The sequence below is a fragment of the Hyperolius riggenbachi genome, chromosome 5 (assembly GCF_040937935.1).
Source record: "Hyperolius riggenbachi isolate aHypRig1 chromosome 5, aHypRig1.pri, whole genome shotgun sequence".
Taxonomy (NCBI): Eukaryota; Metazoa; Chordata; class Amphibia; order Anura; family Hyperoliidae; genus Hyperolius; species Hyperolius riggenbachi.
In genome coordinates, this window is record NC_090650.1 from 369,833,832 (window position 1) to 369,851,765 (window position 17,934).

At 44.5% G+C, this 17,934-nt stretch overlaps 1 long non-coding RNA gene across 1 annotated transcript; it reads right to left on the reverse strand.

Annotated features, from left to right (window-relative positions):
- Positions 1–1,931: 1,931 nt before the first annotated feature.
- LOC137517801 (uncharacterized) lies at positions 1,932–16,324 on the reverse strand. The gene is made up of 3 exons (XR_011020672.1): positions 16,231–16,324; positions 14,076–14,139; positions 1,932–2,016 (listed from the first exon to the last, which is right to left on the reverse strand). It is a non-coding gene; the product is annotated as an uncharacterized lncRNA (long non-coding RNA).
- Positions 16,325–17,934: the final 1,610 nt, after the last annotated feature.

A 17,934-nucleotide genomic window follows, 5' to 3' on the forward strand; every position in this document is an offset into this window, starting at 1 on the left:
AGTCCTATTAGACGGCAGTTTCGCCGTCTTAACAGTCTCTGAGAATGATAATAGAGCGCAGCTCTATTATTGCAGCGGATGCCTTGCAATCCCCGCCCCTAGCACTTCACGCCGATTGTGGAATGGTCCTGGGGGCGTGGAGTGGTCCTGGGGGCGTGGAGTGGTCCTGGGGGCTTAGAGTGGTCCTGGGGGCTTAGAGTGGTCCTGGGGGAGCGGAGTGGTCCTGGGGCTGCCGCCGGTTTCACGCCACTTGGTGTGGAATGGTCGTCAGGTAGTTAAGGAATGCATGACTAGGGGTCTGACAGGGGCGTGGTTAGGGGCGTGACAGGGATATGGCTTAAGTGTCCCTCTTTCTTATGTCAAAAAGTTGGGAGGTATGCACATGGCTTCTTGTTAACTTCTTCAAGTCCTGTGATCAAGTTTAAAAAACATGGCTTTTAGCTGCAGAAACCTCATCTGACACAAAAAATAACATACCAGGTGATATATATTTAGCAGTGTGTCTGAAGCTTGGTTTTAATTTAAGTAAACTTAAAGAGAACCTGAAGCGAGGGAAATTATTTAAAATAAACACATGACGTAGCTGCAAATGAATATTACATACTAAACTCACCATCAGTTCCTCTCAGAAGCTCACCATTTTCTTCTTGCAGTGATACCTTCCAGTTCTGACAATATTTTGTCAGAACTGAAATATACCAGTTGCTGTAAATTATATATCAGCAGCTGTCAGTTACAACTGAATGTGCAAGGTAATGTCCATGTTTTCCCTATGGCTCAAGTGGGTGATATTACAGTTTAACAGTGTGCTGACCAGGAAACTGATTTGGGGTAATGGCCATTCTTAAAATGGAGGATGGAGAATTCCATTGATCACAGTGGACAAATGTGACACAGGAGAGGAGAAATAGATTGATGAGTAGACTACACAGGAGGTAAGTATGACATGTATATGTTTGTTTTGACTTTTTATTTTCAATTCAGGTTCTCTTTAACCCCCTCCTGACCGCCTAACACCAATTGGCGTCAGGAGGGTGGCAGCCCCAGGACCGCATAATGCCGCAAGGCGTCAAGTCTTTGGGACGGGGTTTTGCAAGATATCGTGCGCGCATCTCCGCTTGAATGACGGAGTTCCTCTCCGTCATCAGTCTCCCAACGGCAATCCCTGCGATCTACATTAGCGATGTACTGGAGACAGAAGTGTCACTCAGCTGTCCCCTAGGAGCGATCGGCTCTCATAGGCTGATGCTGATAAATAAATAAAAAAAATAGGCATATTTATGTAAAAAAAATATATAATTAAATAAAAAAAACAAACGAATGGCACGAGCGATCAGAGCCCACCAACAGAAAGCTGTAGGTGGGCAGAAAGGGGGGGGGGGATCACTTGTGTGCTGAGTTGTACAGCCCTGCAGCGAGCCCTTAAAGCTGCAGTGGCCTGAATTGTAAAAAATAGCCTGGTCACTAGAGGGGTGTACGCCTATGGTCCTGAAGTGGTTAAATGAAACATTTTATTTTATATTTGGGCTTTGTTTTGTTTTTCAAGCAGAGGAAACGCAAGAGAATATAACAGCTTCTGTATCCTACCTATAATAAGGGAGATATTACGCTCTTGTTCATTCTCTGCTTTATTTGTGAAGCCAGATCCCTGGAGATGGAGGATGCTAGGTTTCCAGGCCTCTGTGGTAGATGCCATGAAGCCTTCTCCCAAGTGATGCCTCCTGGGTGCTCCAGAGATACAGCAACAACAGCGCCACCTGCTGACAGTCAGAAGAAAAGGATGTTTCCTTTTCCATAAATAAGTAATGAAAATGATTTTAAATAAATAATTAAGCATTAACAATTTGAATCTTTCAAAAAGGATTCAAACATCAAGAAAATAAATAAGTAAACAATATAAAAGCCATTTTATAATAGAAAGGATATAGGAAAGATGTTTCCAGTTCCAGGAGATAGACTTGTTTCTGGAGATTCTTTATGTATTCACTTTCTATCGATGCAAATACTTCAGAATTCCTGGGAATTGTAATAATGGAGACAATGTTGACAATAACATGACACATTAATTACACCTTTTCCTTTGTCTGTCACACTATTTGTCTCACACACACCACAATGCAGCTATGTAAGACACGTATACCTAATGCAGTCATGCCAGAAACATTGTCTAATCTCGCTGCACTTTTCTTCAGTTATTCTTCATCCCAATCATATCAACAGGGAAATGCATTTCAAACCTGTTCAAACATTTAGACACCAATGAGCATCTCCCCAGAGGATCTGCCAACAATATTTTATGCCGTCCTTCATTACATCACGACTGGACTATTGTAATGCTCTCTACACCGGCCTTCCAAAATGAGGTCTTGTACCGCCAATAGCTTTTACAGAATACTGCTACCAGACTGATAACCAACCAACCCGGTCACTGCCACATAACACCAGTCCTGCACTCCCCTCACTGGCTACCTATAAAATGGAGGGTTCTATTCAAGATTGGCCTACTGACATTTAAATTGCTACATAATCTGGGCCCTCGATACATGAAAAAAATGTTGCAGATGCATAGCAATCCCTGCAATCTCAGATCCACAGGTTCTAATAATCTAATCATAACCAGAGTCCACCTGAAAACGTTTGGTCCCAGAGCCTTCTGTCATGCTGCTCCTACGTTATGGAACTCCTTACCTCAGCAGATCAGGACAGCTCCACCCCTGGATGTGTTTAAATCCATAATGAAAACTCACCAGTTCAGATTAGCATTTGCATAAACATAATTTAATCCTGTCAATAAGTCATCCTTCTACCAATTTCTTCCAGAGTAAAATGAATTACTTTTTTTCTCCAATGTCACTGTTACATACATTAGGCACTGAAAATCTGACAGATCTGTCAGGTTTTGGACTAGTCCATCTCTTCATTAGGGATTCTCAGTTATTTCCTTATTCACAAAATCACTTACCGAACTGCAGTTGGTCAGTCCAACTGATAAAATAATGTGCAAACAGGTAGGGAAGCTGGCTGTCATGTTTGTATAGATTATTTCCAGGAAGTACCTTTGTAAAGAATAAATACTTAGAATCTCATATGGGGAAGGGCTAGTCCATACATGTCAAACTCCGACACACGGGCTAAATCTGGCCCATTAAATTTAGCCCACAAGTGGTTTGTACACTTTGCATTATGTTTGGCCCACTCTAGACCACCAGGGAAGCTGTATTGGCGGTGAAGCCCTAGATCACCAGGGAAGCCAAATGGGGGGAGGGAGGAGGAAAGCACTAGACACCAGCGAACTGTAAAGGGCAGGTAGAAAGGACACTAGCCACCAGGAAACTGTATAGAAGAGGGAGGAGGTTGTGTCACTAGACACCAGGGAACTGTATAAGGGAGGGAGGAGGCCACTAGACACTAGGAAACTGTATAAGGGAGGGAGGGGGCCACTAGACACCAGGGAACTGTGTAGGGGATGGAGTGAGCCACTAGACACCAGGGAACTGTATAGAGGAGGAAGGGGGCCACTAAACACCAGGGAACTGTATAAGGGAGGAAGGGGGCCACTAGACACCAGGGAACTGTGTAGGGGAACTGTGTAGGGGATGGAGTGGGCCACTAGACACCAGGGAACTGTATAGAGGAGGAAGGGGGCCACTAAACACCAGGGAACTGTATAAGGGAGGGAGGGGGCCACTAGACACCAGGGAACAGTGTAGGGGATGGAGTGGGCCACTAGACACCAGGGAACTGTATAGAGAAGGAAGGGGGCCACTAAACACCAGGGAACTGTATAAGGGAGGAAGGGGGCCACTAGACACCAGGGAACTGTGTAGGGGATGGAGTGGGCCACTAGACACCAGGGAACTGTATAGAGGAGGAAGGGGGCCACTAAACACCAGGGAACTGTATAAGGGAGGGAGGGGGCCACTAGACACCAGGGAACTGTGTAGGGGATGGAGTGGGCCACTAGACACCAGGGAACTGTATAGAGGAGGAAGGGGGCCACTAAACACCAGGGAACTGTATAAGGGAGGGAGGGGACCACTAGACACCAGAGAACTGTGTAGGGGATGGAGTGGGCCACTAGACATCAGGGAACTGTATAGTGGAGAGAGGGGGCCATTAGACACCAGGGAACTTTATAAGGGAGGGAGGTGGCCACTAGACATTGAGGTTGGTGTGTGACTTCGTCCCAGTATTCAATTTTGGCCCACTTTGTGTTTCAGTTTGACACCCCTGTACTAGTTTAAAATCAGTCCGATCTTTCAGCCTTTTACTACCTCCTGTAAGTGACAACAACAAAGGAAAAAAGTAATTTTATAGTGCATTTTACTCTAGGAGAATTGTACATTTTATATTTTATAATTTCTCGGGATAGTGCTCATCTAAGGCAGGGTCCACATTTGTCAAATTCACATGTGTTTTCATACAACTGCGAAATCCATATTGCTGGACACATAATGCATTGCTATGGGCCTACTGCAATTTTGAAAAACATTAGTGATTTCTGCAATGACATTATTCTGCATTTAAAGTAAAACTCAAGTAAAAAGAAAAGACAGATGTAATGGATTGCGGAGACACCGCCGCGCGGTCTGGCAGCGGGGCGGCTGTCTCCGCATTCAGACCGGCGGTTTCCGCACAGCAGCATGCGTCTGGTGTGTCTGAGCCTAGTAGTGCTCACAGATAGAGAGCTACGCGCGCGCGCTAGGAGGCAGGACCTTTATGCCAATAGGAGAGGGATCAGCTGATCAGGACGATCAGTTGATCCCAGCGCAGTAGGTGATTGGCTGAGTGGGGCTGGGCGGCGCTGAGGAGCGCTGCACTATATATACTTCTTGCCTGTCAGTTGCTGGTTGTCTGCCGTTGCGAATACTAACGTGTGAGCACTCAGACCAGTCAGATCCCACAGTGTGTTAGAACCAGGAGGACCTGGGAATTCACACTTAGCCAGATTCCGTTTGTGTTATATGTTAGACCAGTTCCAGGGTGTTGTGACCAAGGACCTCACACCCAAGCTTAGGGATACTGTGTCATTGATGTGTTATACTTTAGACCAGTTCCAGGGTGCTGTGACCAAGGACCACACACTCAAGTTTAGGAACACTGTACCATTACTGTGTTATACTCTAGACTAGTTCCAGGGTGTCGAGACCAAGGAACTCACACCCCAGCCTAGGACTTTGTTTACTTATATGTTATGACTATTTGCTCTGTCGACCTTTCTCTTGCCTTCTGATTCGGTACCTCTGCATATCTGCCTACCTGTTGCCAGACCCTGCCTGTACCTGGTTACCGAATCAGCCTCTCTCTCTGTACCTAATCTGCTCGTGTGTTGCCGACCTGGCCTGCCCGACCACTCCAGCTCTCACTCTCCGTCAGTGCTCAGTCTATCCAGGGCCGGATTACCGACCAGGCAACAAAAGCAGTCGCTTGGGGCCCCATTCAGAGTCAAAGGGGCCCCATCAGCACATAAACCAGCCCTCGCCATCCTGTCAGCGGTGGCTGGATGGAATAATGGTTAAAGGGACTCTGAGCAGTGCAGTAACTATGAAAAGATGCATATCATTTTAAAGCTCTCTTTCTCCTCTTTCCAATGATATATAAACCGCCGCCCTATGCCTTTTAGTTTTCGCTATTTTCGCGATCGAAATCGCGGCCATGGCCATTTTGATCGTGAAAATAGCGAAAACTAAAAGGCGTAGGGCGGCGGTTTATATATCATTGAAAAGAGGAGAAAGAGAGCTTCAAAATGATATGCATCTTTCTATAGTTACATTGTATTACACAGGACGACTTTTCTCCAAAGTCGGCAGCTCGATTCAGCACAATGCAATGAAATATAAGGAACCCAGGGGGATATAATTACAAACATCATGCTGGTAGGTGTGAGGATGTAATTAATTAGTTGTGGGTATGCTTACAGGCATACCCACAGGCACTGCTCGGAGTAGGGCTCTGCCTCTGACACAGGAGACCAGGGTTCGAATCTCAGCTCTGCCTTTTCAATAAGCCAGCACCTATTCAGTAGGAGACCTTAAGCAAGTCTCTCTAACACTGCTACTGCCTATAGGGCGCGTCCTAGTAGCTGCAGCTCTGGCGCTTTGAGTCCGCCAGGAGAAAAGCGCGATATAAATGTTATTTGTCTTGTCTTATCAAATGATGCCATGTGCTGCTGATTGTCTTCAGAGCCAGGCTCTCCTCCTAGGTCCCCCTCCTGCTACTGTGCGCTCCGCCCGCCCCCTTCCTCCCTTCCCACAGAGAACCACAGCTGCAGCAAGAATGATAGCAGCAGATGGCAAACGCTCACTCACCTATCCATGATCCAAGCGATATAGATCCCGTCATCTGAAACCCATCTATCTCTTCTACAGTGCAGCCGCTCGCTCTGAACTTCCTGATTCTCAGATCAGACAGGAAGTAGTAATAGCAGTAGTAACAGAGCGGCAGCACTCTAGAGGAGACAGATGGGCTCTGGATGATGGGACCAATATTGCTTGGATTGCAATAGGTCAATGTGAGTCATCTGGTGCTGTCATTCTCCCCCGCTGCTGGACTATCGTATTCACTGGGATAGAGGCTGCATGGTGGCTGTCTAGTTTGAGAGGAAATCAGTTGTTCAATGGTGGGGGTGGTTATGTAATTCTGTCTGGGGAACGGCTTCCGGTTTGGCGGTGTCCAGAGCTTTCTGCTATTGCCAGGCTGGAGATGCAGGCGGAAAGTGCTGCTGTTGTGATATCTGGCGCCCTCTTCACAGGGTGGCCCCAGCCCCTGAGTGCAAATGTCCCAGCCATTCATCTCTCACTCTGCATTTTGCCGCTGCTATTCCCTGCATTGTGCACCCACAGAGGAAAGCGGGCTGTTGCCCATAGCAACCAGTAGCTCGGCTGCCTCGGTGTGTGCGGTATGTTGCTGTGCAGCTGCATCTTCTGATTCTATTACGACATGATGGGGGGCCCAAATCAGTTACTTTGCTTAGGGCCCCATTTAGCCTCAATCCGGCTCTGCGTCTATCTGTACTAGCAGTAACACCATTCCACCAGGTGTCAGCTGCATCCAGGACTCCCGCTCCTCAGAGAGTCTGGCCTGTTAGCAGCCAGTGGTCTCTTCCTCTGGCTGCAGTACAGATTACCATCTGATCCCTGGTTACCAGGCCCTCGCTATCTAGGAGATAGTCTCTGCACTGCCCAGGGCCACCTGCCCCTCAGGTGGCTCTTGGCCGAGTCATTTATATCTCCGGCTCCTCGGGAGAAAGCCTTCAGTTCATCTAGTACTTTACTCATTTGGTGTCAAGAGGTTAGCCATACTTGTATTATTGGTGATTCTGCAGATCATCCATAATCAAGTATACATCTGTATTGTTGATGATTCTGCAGATCATCCACAATCAGATTCTCTCTGTGTGCTGACACCAATCGTTACAACAGATAGCTTAGTAGTGGAAAGTCCAGCAGCTTCCCGTATCATCATACACCGTACTGTTCCAGCACTGGGTCCCTTTAAATAAATTCGGCCCAGTGAGTTGATTATGTTTCTTCACTGTGCAAGTGCAGCCATGGATGAAGTGTACAACAACAGTACAACAAAGGCACTCATGTATGGCTTTTTTCGTCCGTGGACGAGTGCCTTCATTCTACTGGGTCTGCACAGCTGTACTCCATTATGCACAGCAAAGCCAGGTTTACACTCTGAGGCCGGTTTCACACCAGCAACCAGCGTTATAGGGTCGGTGCAATTGGAGGAGCGCATCACACTATTAAAAATAGGCTTTGGAGATTACTGTAGCAATGCGCTGTAATTTCACTTCTGGCTGCAAGCCAAACTATAAGTGTGGCTCTCTAATGTTCTTTTCCTGTGGCTGAAATAAAAATTGCACGGAAGTGTACAGAAAAAATACGCCTCTGCACATGCGCACCGCGAAAATGTTAAAATACGTCACCATTGACTTTCATGACTTCCGGGTTAATGCACATTAATTAATGCACATTGAATGTTGCCCCGTAACGCCCTGTTGCTTTTGCATCAGATGCGATGCTTCCGACACATTGCATCACACCGCATCAGGTATGAAATGTTCCACAGACTTTCATTGCTTTAGCGTTATCCTGGGGTAAAATAGGGTAACACATTGCAATGAAAACGTCCAAGTGTGAAAGGGGCCTCAAGAAACAGAAGGAACCAGGGATGGAACAGTATAGTGTACAGATACGGAAAGCCTCAGGATTATCTAGATTCCTTGTACTAACAAGGTAAGTATCTATCTTCTCTTTTCTTCATATCAGCATTGCTTTAAAAAAAAATCTGACGTGTAAGAATCCATTATATTTTTGCAATGCTGTGCTGAAGGAACTAGTTTCAGAGAAGACCTGTAATCCAGAACTCCCCTTTAAATCTAGCTATTACTCATAAGTTAATACTTAGAGTCGGTAAGTTTTACATGTCCCCAGTGGAATTTGACCTCCACGCAGTCAGACGAGACTGTATGATCTCATCTCAGTTTTGGCAAGATGTAATAGTATCATCCTGATTTAAAACTTCTTGCTTTTACTGATGGCTAACACGGTACAACACTCTACTGCAATCAACGTTTCGGGGTGACTTGTGATACTGACAAGTAAACAGCTGGCTGGCCATCTAAACTGAGTGATCGGGGGAGAAGAGCCTTAGTCAGGGAGGTGACCCAGAACCCGATGGTCACTGTCAGAGCTCCAGAGGACCTCTGTGGAGAGAGTAGAACCTTCCAGAAGGACAACCACGCTTGAGAAGTCACAATGGTCACATTGGTGTGACCAAATCAGCGAGACATACTTTCCTTTGAATGTATGCTTCACTTCCAGGGTTACCTGGCAAGTTGGCCGGTGACGTACTGTGCTGCACCATGATGCACCGTATTTAATGTGATAGCCCAATAGGGCTATGACTACTTCTGCAATGTGTTTTTTTTTCGGCGATGCTACGGACCGTGTATAGTGTAAAAGTGGCCTCACCCAAAGTCACATTACTTTTTTAGTCATAAAAACTTCACTCTGCGTTGCGCTAAATTTCAGCAAAGCCAGCCCAGGGTTTTCCTCTCCCTGCATGAGTAATCCGCTACCCAGTTACTTAGTTTCCACACCTGCACAAAACAGCAAGTTTCGACACCTTAAATCTTGACAGAGTTGGTCACCATCAGCATAAAACCACTGAATTCAAATGTACAAGGTTAGCAATCCAAAATAATATGTGCCATAAATCCTAGAGATGGACTCTGGGGATTGTTTATTTCTTGAAAAAGGTGGCACTTTAATAAGAACAAAGTCTTGATGCAGCACTTGCAGTTATAGACAAGGGAGACAATTATGCGTATTCAGTTGTGGCCATTTAGACAGTGGTTACAGCTGGTCAAGCAGACTAATGGCTGCTACTTACTACATCTTGTACAGAGTCACCATTATTATCCGTAATCACATGCACTGCCATGTTATACTCCGCACTGATGTCCCCATGTAGAAACATAGTGCTTTACATCTAAAAGGCGACAGATAACAGAGAGTGCGGATGAAGCCTGTGTTACTTCTCTATATTTTGTGCTGTAGCAAAAAATAAATGTTCAAAGTAAAATGAAAAAAAAAGTCATCTTTACTAGATTTCTGTGCTCTCGTCAGTGATGTGACGATCACTTCACGGGTCTGTAGCGCCTTCATCAAGGGAAAACAGCCACTGTCCTGCTCAGAAACATTGGCGGCCCTCTTCTTCCAATTAGTTGGACTGATCATAGCATAACTGAAGCGTTGGCAATCTCTACCAATCTCTTGAATTATGGATGGAGCCATATGACCCTTCATTAAAGAACTCATATCCCAAGGCTTCTGCAGTACACTCTTTGGAATACAGCTAGGCTTTTTGCCCAGTAGAGGGAAACCACTCATATATGGCTTTTTCCTCTGGCGTTTTGTTCCACTAGGCATGAGTGAGTTCCATTTCGCTCAGATCTCAATCCAATCGATTATATGTAGAATATGTTAGAAACACAAGTACAACCCATGGAGGCCCCACTTTGCAGCTCGCAAGACTAAAGCTCCACCCCCCGCCTGCATAGCATTACTACACATTGCTAGCCTGCAAGCTAGTGACGGATCCCTCAGCTTCAGCCCAGCAATATAGCCTGAGGGATTAGCTGCCAATCCCAATGTGCAAAATTGATTTTGCATGTGTAGGAGCCTTTAACCTCTTAACCCTATCTGGACGGAAATACAGTGGGTTGCAAAAGTATTCGGCCCCCTTGAAGATTTCTACATTTTGTCATATTACTGCCACAAACATGAATCAATTTTATTGGAATTCCGCGTGAAAGACCAACACAAAGTGGTGTACACATGAGAAGTAGAACAAAAATCATACATGATTCCAAACATTTTTTACAAATAAATAACTGCAAAGTGGTGTGTGCATAATTATTCGGCCCCCTTTGATCTGAGTGCAGTCAGTTGCCTATAGACATTGCCTGATGAGTGCTAATGACTAAATAGAGTGCACCTGTGTGTAATCTAATTTCAGTACAAATACAGCTGCTCTGTGAGGGCCTCAGAGGTTGTCTAAGAGAATATTGGGAGCAACAACACCGTGAAGTCCAAAGAACACACAAGACAGGTCAGGGATCAAGTTATTGAGAAATTTAAAACAGGCTTAGGCTACAAAAAGATTTCCAAAGCCTTGAACATCCCACGGAGCACTGTTCAAGCGATCATTCAGAAATGGAAGGAGTATGGCACAACTGTAAACCTACCAAGACAAGGCCATCCACCTAAACTCACAGGCCGAACAAGGAGAGCGCTGATCAGAAATGCAGTCAAGAGGCCCATGGTGACTCTGGACGAGCTGCAGAGATCTACAGCTCAGGTGGGAGACTCTGTCCATAGGACAACTATTAGTCATGCACTGTACAAAGTTGGCCTTTATGGAAGAGTGGCAAGAAGAAAGGCATTGTTAACAGAAAGCATAAGAAGTCCCGTTTGCAGTTTGCCACAAGCCATGTGTGGGACACAGCAACCATGTGGAAGAAGGTGCTCTGGTCAGATGAGACCAAAATGGAACTTTTTGGCCAAAATGCAAAACGCTCTGTGTGGCAGAAAACTAACACTGTACATCACTCTGAACACACCATCTCCACTGTCAAATATGGTGGTGGCAGCATCATGCTCGGGGGGTGCATCTCTTTAGCAGGGACAGGGAAGCTGGTCAGAGTTGATGGGAAGATGGATGGAGCCAAATACAGGGCAAACTGGGAAGAAAACCTCTTGGAGACTGCAAAAGACTTGAGACTGGGGCGGAGGTTCACCTTCCAGCAGTACAACAACCCTAAACATAAAGCCAGGGCAACAATGGAATGGTTTAAAACAAAACATATCTATGTGTTAGAATGGCCCAGTCAAAGTCCAGATCTAAATCCAATCGAGAATCTGTGGCAAGATCTGAAAACTGCTGTTCACAAATGCTGTCCATCTATTCTGACTGAGCTGGAGCTGTTTTGCAAAGAAGAATGGGCAAGGATTTCAGTCTCTAGATGTGCAAAGCTGGTAGAGACATACCCTAAAAGACTGGCAGCTGTAATTGCAGCAAAAGGTGGTTCTACAAAGTATTGACTCAGGGGGCCGAATAGTTACGCACACCCCATTTTGCAGTTATTTATTTGTAAAAAAATGTTTGGAATGATGTATGGTGTTCGATCCACTTCTCACATGTATAGCACTTTGTATTGGTCTTTCACGTGGAATTCCAATAAAATTGATGCATGTTTGTGGCAGTAATGTGACAAAATGTGGAAAACTTCAAGGGGGCCGAATACTTTTGCAACCCACTGTATCCTTCCAGATAGGCTACCCTGCTGCCACTGCCTGGGGTGCGCGCTCCCACCGCCTTCCGTTAGCCCGGAGATCAATGAATGGGAACAAAGTTCCCTTTCATTGATCTAAGTCCCCGTATGTAAGACCGACACCGTCAAAGAGATGGCTCCGTCTTTCACAAAGTCCCTACTTAAGCCATGCACCCTTCAACCTTGCGTCTAGATTTACTTCTCACTAAATAACCTAATCACGCACTGCCTGTACATATACTGTATATTTCCCCCACCTCTTGTTTCCACCCCACTCCTTGAGATTGTAAGCTCGCAAGGGCAGGGCTCTCATCCTTATGTGTCTTGGAATGTTATTCATTTAATAGCTTGCACTCTGTTATACATTTTAGTCATCATGTTAAATTTGCTATTGTATTTACCAGTTCTGTGTTTTGTACCAGTGTCCATGTTTGATGTATATTATTGTCTGTATCATTGTGTATCCCTTGTTTTCTTACATTGTACAGCGCCACGGAATATGTTGGCGCTTTATAAATAAATAATAATAATAACACTATCTCACTTCCATATTATGTAGTAATACTACGCATTTAGAAGTGAGCTACATTTTGTGACCAAATAGTTAAAATACATCTGGAAATACAAATTTCCAGATAATGACTTTTTTTTTTTTTTTGTAAAAAAATAAAATAAAAAATATACAATAAAAAAATTACATAAATAGTTACCTTAGGGACTGAACTTTTTTAATATGTATGTAGTAAAGTATATTACTGTTATTTTTTAAATTATGGGCTTGTAATAAGTGATGGACGCAAAAGAGAAAAAATGCACTTTTATTTCCAAATAAAATATCGGTGCCATACATTGTGATAGGGACATAATTTCAACAGTGTAATAACCGGGACAAATGGGAAAAAAATACATGGGTTTTAATTACGGTAGCATATATTATTATAAAGCTGTAATGGCTGAAAACTGAGAAATAATTAATTGTTTCAATTTTTTTCTTAATCTTCCTGTTAAAATGGATTTATGATAAAATAATTCTTAGCAAAATGTACCACCCAAAGAAAGCCTAAATGATGGTGAAAAATACAAGATATAGATCATTAAATTGTGATAAGTAGTGATAAAGTTATTGGGGAATGAATGGGAGGTGAAAGTTGCTCGGATGCATAATGTGACACGACACTGAAGACTGAAGTGGTTAAAAGAGTTATCAGGCTCCCCCCCCCCATCTACTTACCCGAGACTTCCTCCAGCTCGTTGCCGGCGAGATGTCCCACGACGCAGCTCTGCTCGCAGCCCGTGGCCTGGAATCCCCACCGGTACTGCGCTGTCAATCACCGACACGTTGTCCGCGCTGTACTGCACAGGCGCAGAACTACTGCGCTTACTTGTATATGTAGAAACAATGCAGATTTATTTTAGGATTTGTATCAGCTGTAACAAAGAAATGTTTTTTGTTTAAGGTTTAGTATGCTGTTGTGCATCTTTTAGAGCAGAGAGGACATTCTGAGGACATTCTGAGTTCAGGTCCACTTTAACCCCCCTGGCGGTATGACTCACGCGGCTGCGCCGCCGCGGGAGGGTTTTTTTCACCTTTTTTTTTTAGCATGTAGCTAGCCTAGCGCTAGCTACATGCTTCCCCCCTCCCTGCGACGTCCCCCCGTGTGCCCCGATCGCCGCCAGCGCCGAACGGGATTTCCTTGAGGGCTTCCCCCGTCGATATGGCGACGAACGGAGTGACGTCACCGACGTCATGGACGTCGTGACGTCACAGGGAGTCCCGATCCACCTCATAGCGCAGCCTGGTGCCGATTGGCCAGGCTGCGCAAGGGGTATGCGGGGGGGGGCCTGTATCCGCGGCGGGTAGCGGCGCATCGGCGGCGGGCGGCGACGATCAGACCAAACACGTAGCTAGCAAAGTGCTAGCTGCGTGTTTGAAAAAAAAAATTATGTAAATCGGCCCAGCAGGGACTGAGCGGCACCCTCCGGCGGCTTAACCCGTGTCACACAGCCAAGGAGGTTAAAGGAACTCCTGCTAACACCGTAGTGCCAGAACACCTTTGGAGGTCTTGTGGAGTCCATGCCTCATAGAGTTGGAGCTGTTAAGGCAGCCCAGGGGTACCTACACAACATTAGTCATGTGGATTTACGGTTTTGGCTGATACACCATGCTTTTTGTTTGTTTGTCTTTAATTTGCACGGAGTTCCACTTTTATGTATGAAATCAGCATCTAACCTGGCAATTGTAGTGTCCATCTTAGATTTTAGATCTTTAGAAGTAAGGGATTTTCTTAGCATTCCTAAAGGGAAAAAATGAAAATGACCAAATTAATATGAATAATGTCAATCCGCATAGAAATAATAACATAATTTCACAAAATGATCTTTTAAGCCACAATGGGCTATCATTCATGAAAGTGTTGTCGGTAACAAAAGTTCGTGCGGGAAAACACCGCTGTCGGTATTTTACACTTCTGGGTGGTCATTCATAAAAATGTTGCCTGTTGCGGTACAAGTGCGGAGTTTTTCTGGAACAGGCTGTCGGTAGGCATGCGGAAACAGGAGAAGCTGTCCGAGTCCCTCCATGCGGTGTTCTCTCTGCTGCTGCTTGGGAGGTCTGTCCCATTCACTTACATGTACTCCGCATGCCTATCGCTACATCCAGGGGAGCGGTAATCCCCGTCCGCATACCGCCTGCGTTCGTTTTTATGAATTGACATTTTGTTACATTTCCGCATAGAATCACCGCACAATGCGGTAATTCATCGCTCTGCTCGGGAAAGTCAGCTTCGCATGCGGAAACAGCCTTTATGAATGCACATTTTGCTCAGTGGTCGGTAAAGTCGGCTGTTTTTAGCATTTCCGCATGCGGGAACGCTTTATGAATGATAGCCAATGAACAAGAAAACATAAAAACACGTTTATTTATCCATATACAGGTATAAAACTCCATAACGGCAAACAGCATCCAGTCACAAGACTAGTGATGACAAGACAGCTGTGGCTTTAAAAGAGGAGTCACATTCAGGCTGAATATATCATTTTTATAATACAGTATACTAGAAGTATGCCTAGCTTGCAGGGTGTCATCGGAAAAAAAAGTTACTTTGCCTTAATTCAGACATTGCAGCTATGTGGGAGGTATTGTGGTAACTGATGTGCTAAGGTTAGTCATGGAGGCGCTCATGCTTGCTACACAGCCATAGTAGTTAAGGCACTTGTATTTTCACTGTCCTGAGGAAGTGGGCATGCACCCGGCCGCGAAACATGTTGTGAATTTTATGTGCTCAAACTAAATATTTTTTTTTCAATAAACTGGTCCAAATTCTGGCGAGGTAGGATGACCTCTCTGTTTATAAGAACAACCACTTATTAGTCTATCTTTAATGCACTGGGCACTTCCACCCCATCTCGCTAAAGTTAGTGTTAGTCAGAGAAGAAGGGTGATGGTTAGTATTGGGCCAAGGAAAGCTGCAAAGGTTGAAGGACAACTGAAGTGAGAGGGATATGGAGGCTGCCATATTTATTTCCTTTTAAACAATACCAGTTCCCTGGTTAACCTCCCATGGCAATGAGAAATTAAAATAAAGTTAACAGTGCATTGGTGACCAAACCACTAGAGGAAACAGTACAGTATATGTCACTTGCTATACATGTAGTGCCACTGAGATATTGAATACTGGCAGTGGCGTAGCTAATGAGCTGTGGGCCCCGATTCAAGTTTTACATTGGGGCCCCCAAGCACTCTATACATAACAATTGATACGGCGCACCAAAACCAAAGATGGCAAGTACAGTGTCAGAGGTGTAAGAAGGGGATGGGGAGCAGTTTGTTAATGATTACTACTATTCAAAATATCTATAGAAGTGATTATTATGAGCACAGGACCAATAGAGAGCAAATACTGAAGTTGAGCGAGGGCCCCTCTGGCCCAAGGGCCCCGATGCGGTCACTACCTCTACACCCCCTATTGCTACGCCCCTGAATACTGGCTCATCATGGTAAAAAAAAAACTAAAAAAAAACAGAGAGAGAGCGAAAAGGGCATTTTAGAGATTTTTTTTTCCATGCTTCTCATGCAAAGTGGAGATTTGCAATGTGGCTAGGCTGAGAGGGAATGCATGTCTATCAATTATGAATTTATCTATACAAGTAGGAAGAAGTAGTTCAAGGAAGAAACTGTCCGAAAAAACGAGGGGTATTGTCCGCAATGAGAATGCAGCATGTAGTGGAATAATTCACTTTGAGACCACAGTTACATCACATTATGAATAGGGCACGTGTATGAAGAGCACGACGCGTGTGGGCTGCAGCTATGGAAGGGAAGTTGTGAGAAATCTCTCCTCTGTGCAGCAAGCGGGTTCACTTGTCAGACCATAAACCCAACTCACCCGACATCATGACTTCCAGCAGCACCTGCCGTAACCCCGGCCGTTGGCATGGCAATAGTACACAAACTCCTTCGGCTCTGCTGTACAGGAGGAGTCTGATGTATTAGCCGCCATTTTTGAAATGGGCAAACTTGCCACACGGAGGAGACTCTTCAAGTAGTTTTTTCCGGTTTTTTTTTTTTTGTTTTTTTTTTATATATTGGTTTATTTTTACCCGGGTTGAATATACCCCTCATGTAATGAAAAGAAAACAGCCACAAGACAAGTTTCAAGAGTCGTTTGTGTGAGGGATCTTTACCAGATGCAGCGCACACGTTATCCCACATCCCCCACCTATTCTGCCATTATCCTGCACAGATCTTAGGTAACAGTATTACATCAAAACTATAAACGGGCTGCAAGTGATTTGTTCATAGCTCCCAACTGCATAGCTCCCAACTGTCCCTCTTTCGCAGGGACAGTCCCTTTTTGGGAGCCCTGTCCTTCTGTCCCACTTTCCCCCTCATCTGTCCCTCTTTCAGGACTTTGTCCCTCTTTCTATATAAATATATATATTTCTATACTAAAAATGTGTTTGATTGACTCTAAACTTTATTCCCATCCTTTAAATTGATATATTACTAATTTTAAAATGTTACTATGAAGGAAAATTAACCAGGATAGAAAGGACCAGTGTGGTTTGAATTATAAAACAACATATTTTTCTTATGAAATCTTTATGGTATGCGTGACTAGGGGGTGTGGTGGGGCGTGATCAGGGGTGTGGCAGGGGCGTGGCTTGCGTGTCCCTTTTTCTCATCTCAAAAAGTTGGGAGGTATGCAACTGTCCCCCTTTTGGAGGGACAGTCCCTCTTTGGGAGCCCTGTCCCTCTTTCCTCCTCATTTGTATCTCTTTCAGGACTTATATATATTTAAATAAATATATATATTTTTCTGTTAATATGAAGGAAAATGAACCAGGATAGAAAGGACCAGAGTGGTTTAAATTATAAAACAACATATTTTTCTTATGAAATCTTTATGGTATGTGTGACTAGGAGTGTGATGGGACAGAGGGCAGGGGTGTGGCTTAAGTGTCCCTCTTTCTCATCTCAAAAAGTTGGGTGGTATGTTTGTTTGTAAACCAAAAGTCAAAAACTTTGAGCACTAATTCATTAAAGGTCAATAAATCTATTGCGCACACACAGTGCAAATTAATATTAGCGTGCCGTCCTCTCAGCATAGCGTGCAACTTAACTTTAAGAAAACCTGAACTGAAAATTAAAAGTCAAAATAAACATACACAAGTCATTCTTACCTCTCGTGTAGTGTATTCCTCAATCTCTTTTGCTCTCCCGCATCCTGTTTGTACACTGTGATCGACGGAATCCTCCGTCCTCCATTTTGAAAATGGCCATTACCCCATAACAGCTTTCTGGTCAGCACACAGTTAAACTGTAACATCGCCCACTTGAGCCATAGGGAAACATAGACATTACCGGGCACATCAGTTGTCCACTCAATAACTGTGACAGTAACTGATATATAACTGACAACAACTGATATATTTCAGATCTGACAAAATGTTGTCAGAACTGGAAGGGATTATTGTCAGAAGAAAATGGTGAGCTTCTGAGAGGAACTGATGGCAAGGTAACTATTTAATGTTCATTTGAAGTTACCTCATGTGTTTATTTTAAATAATTTTACTCAGTACAGGTTCCC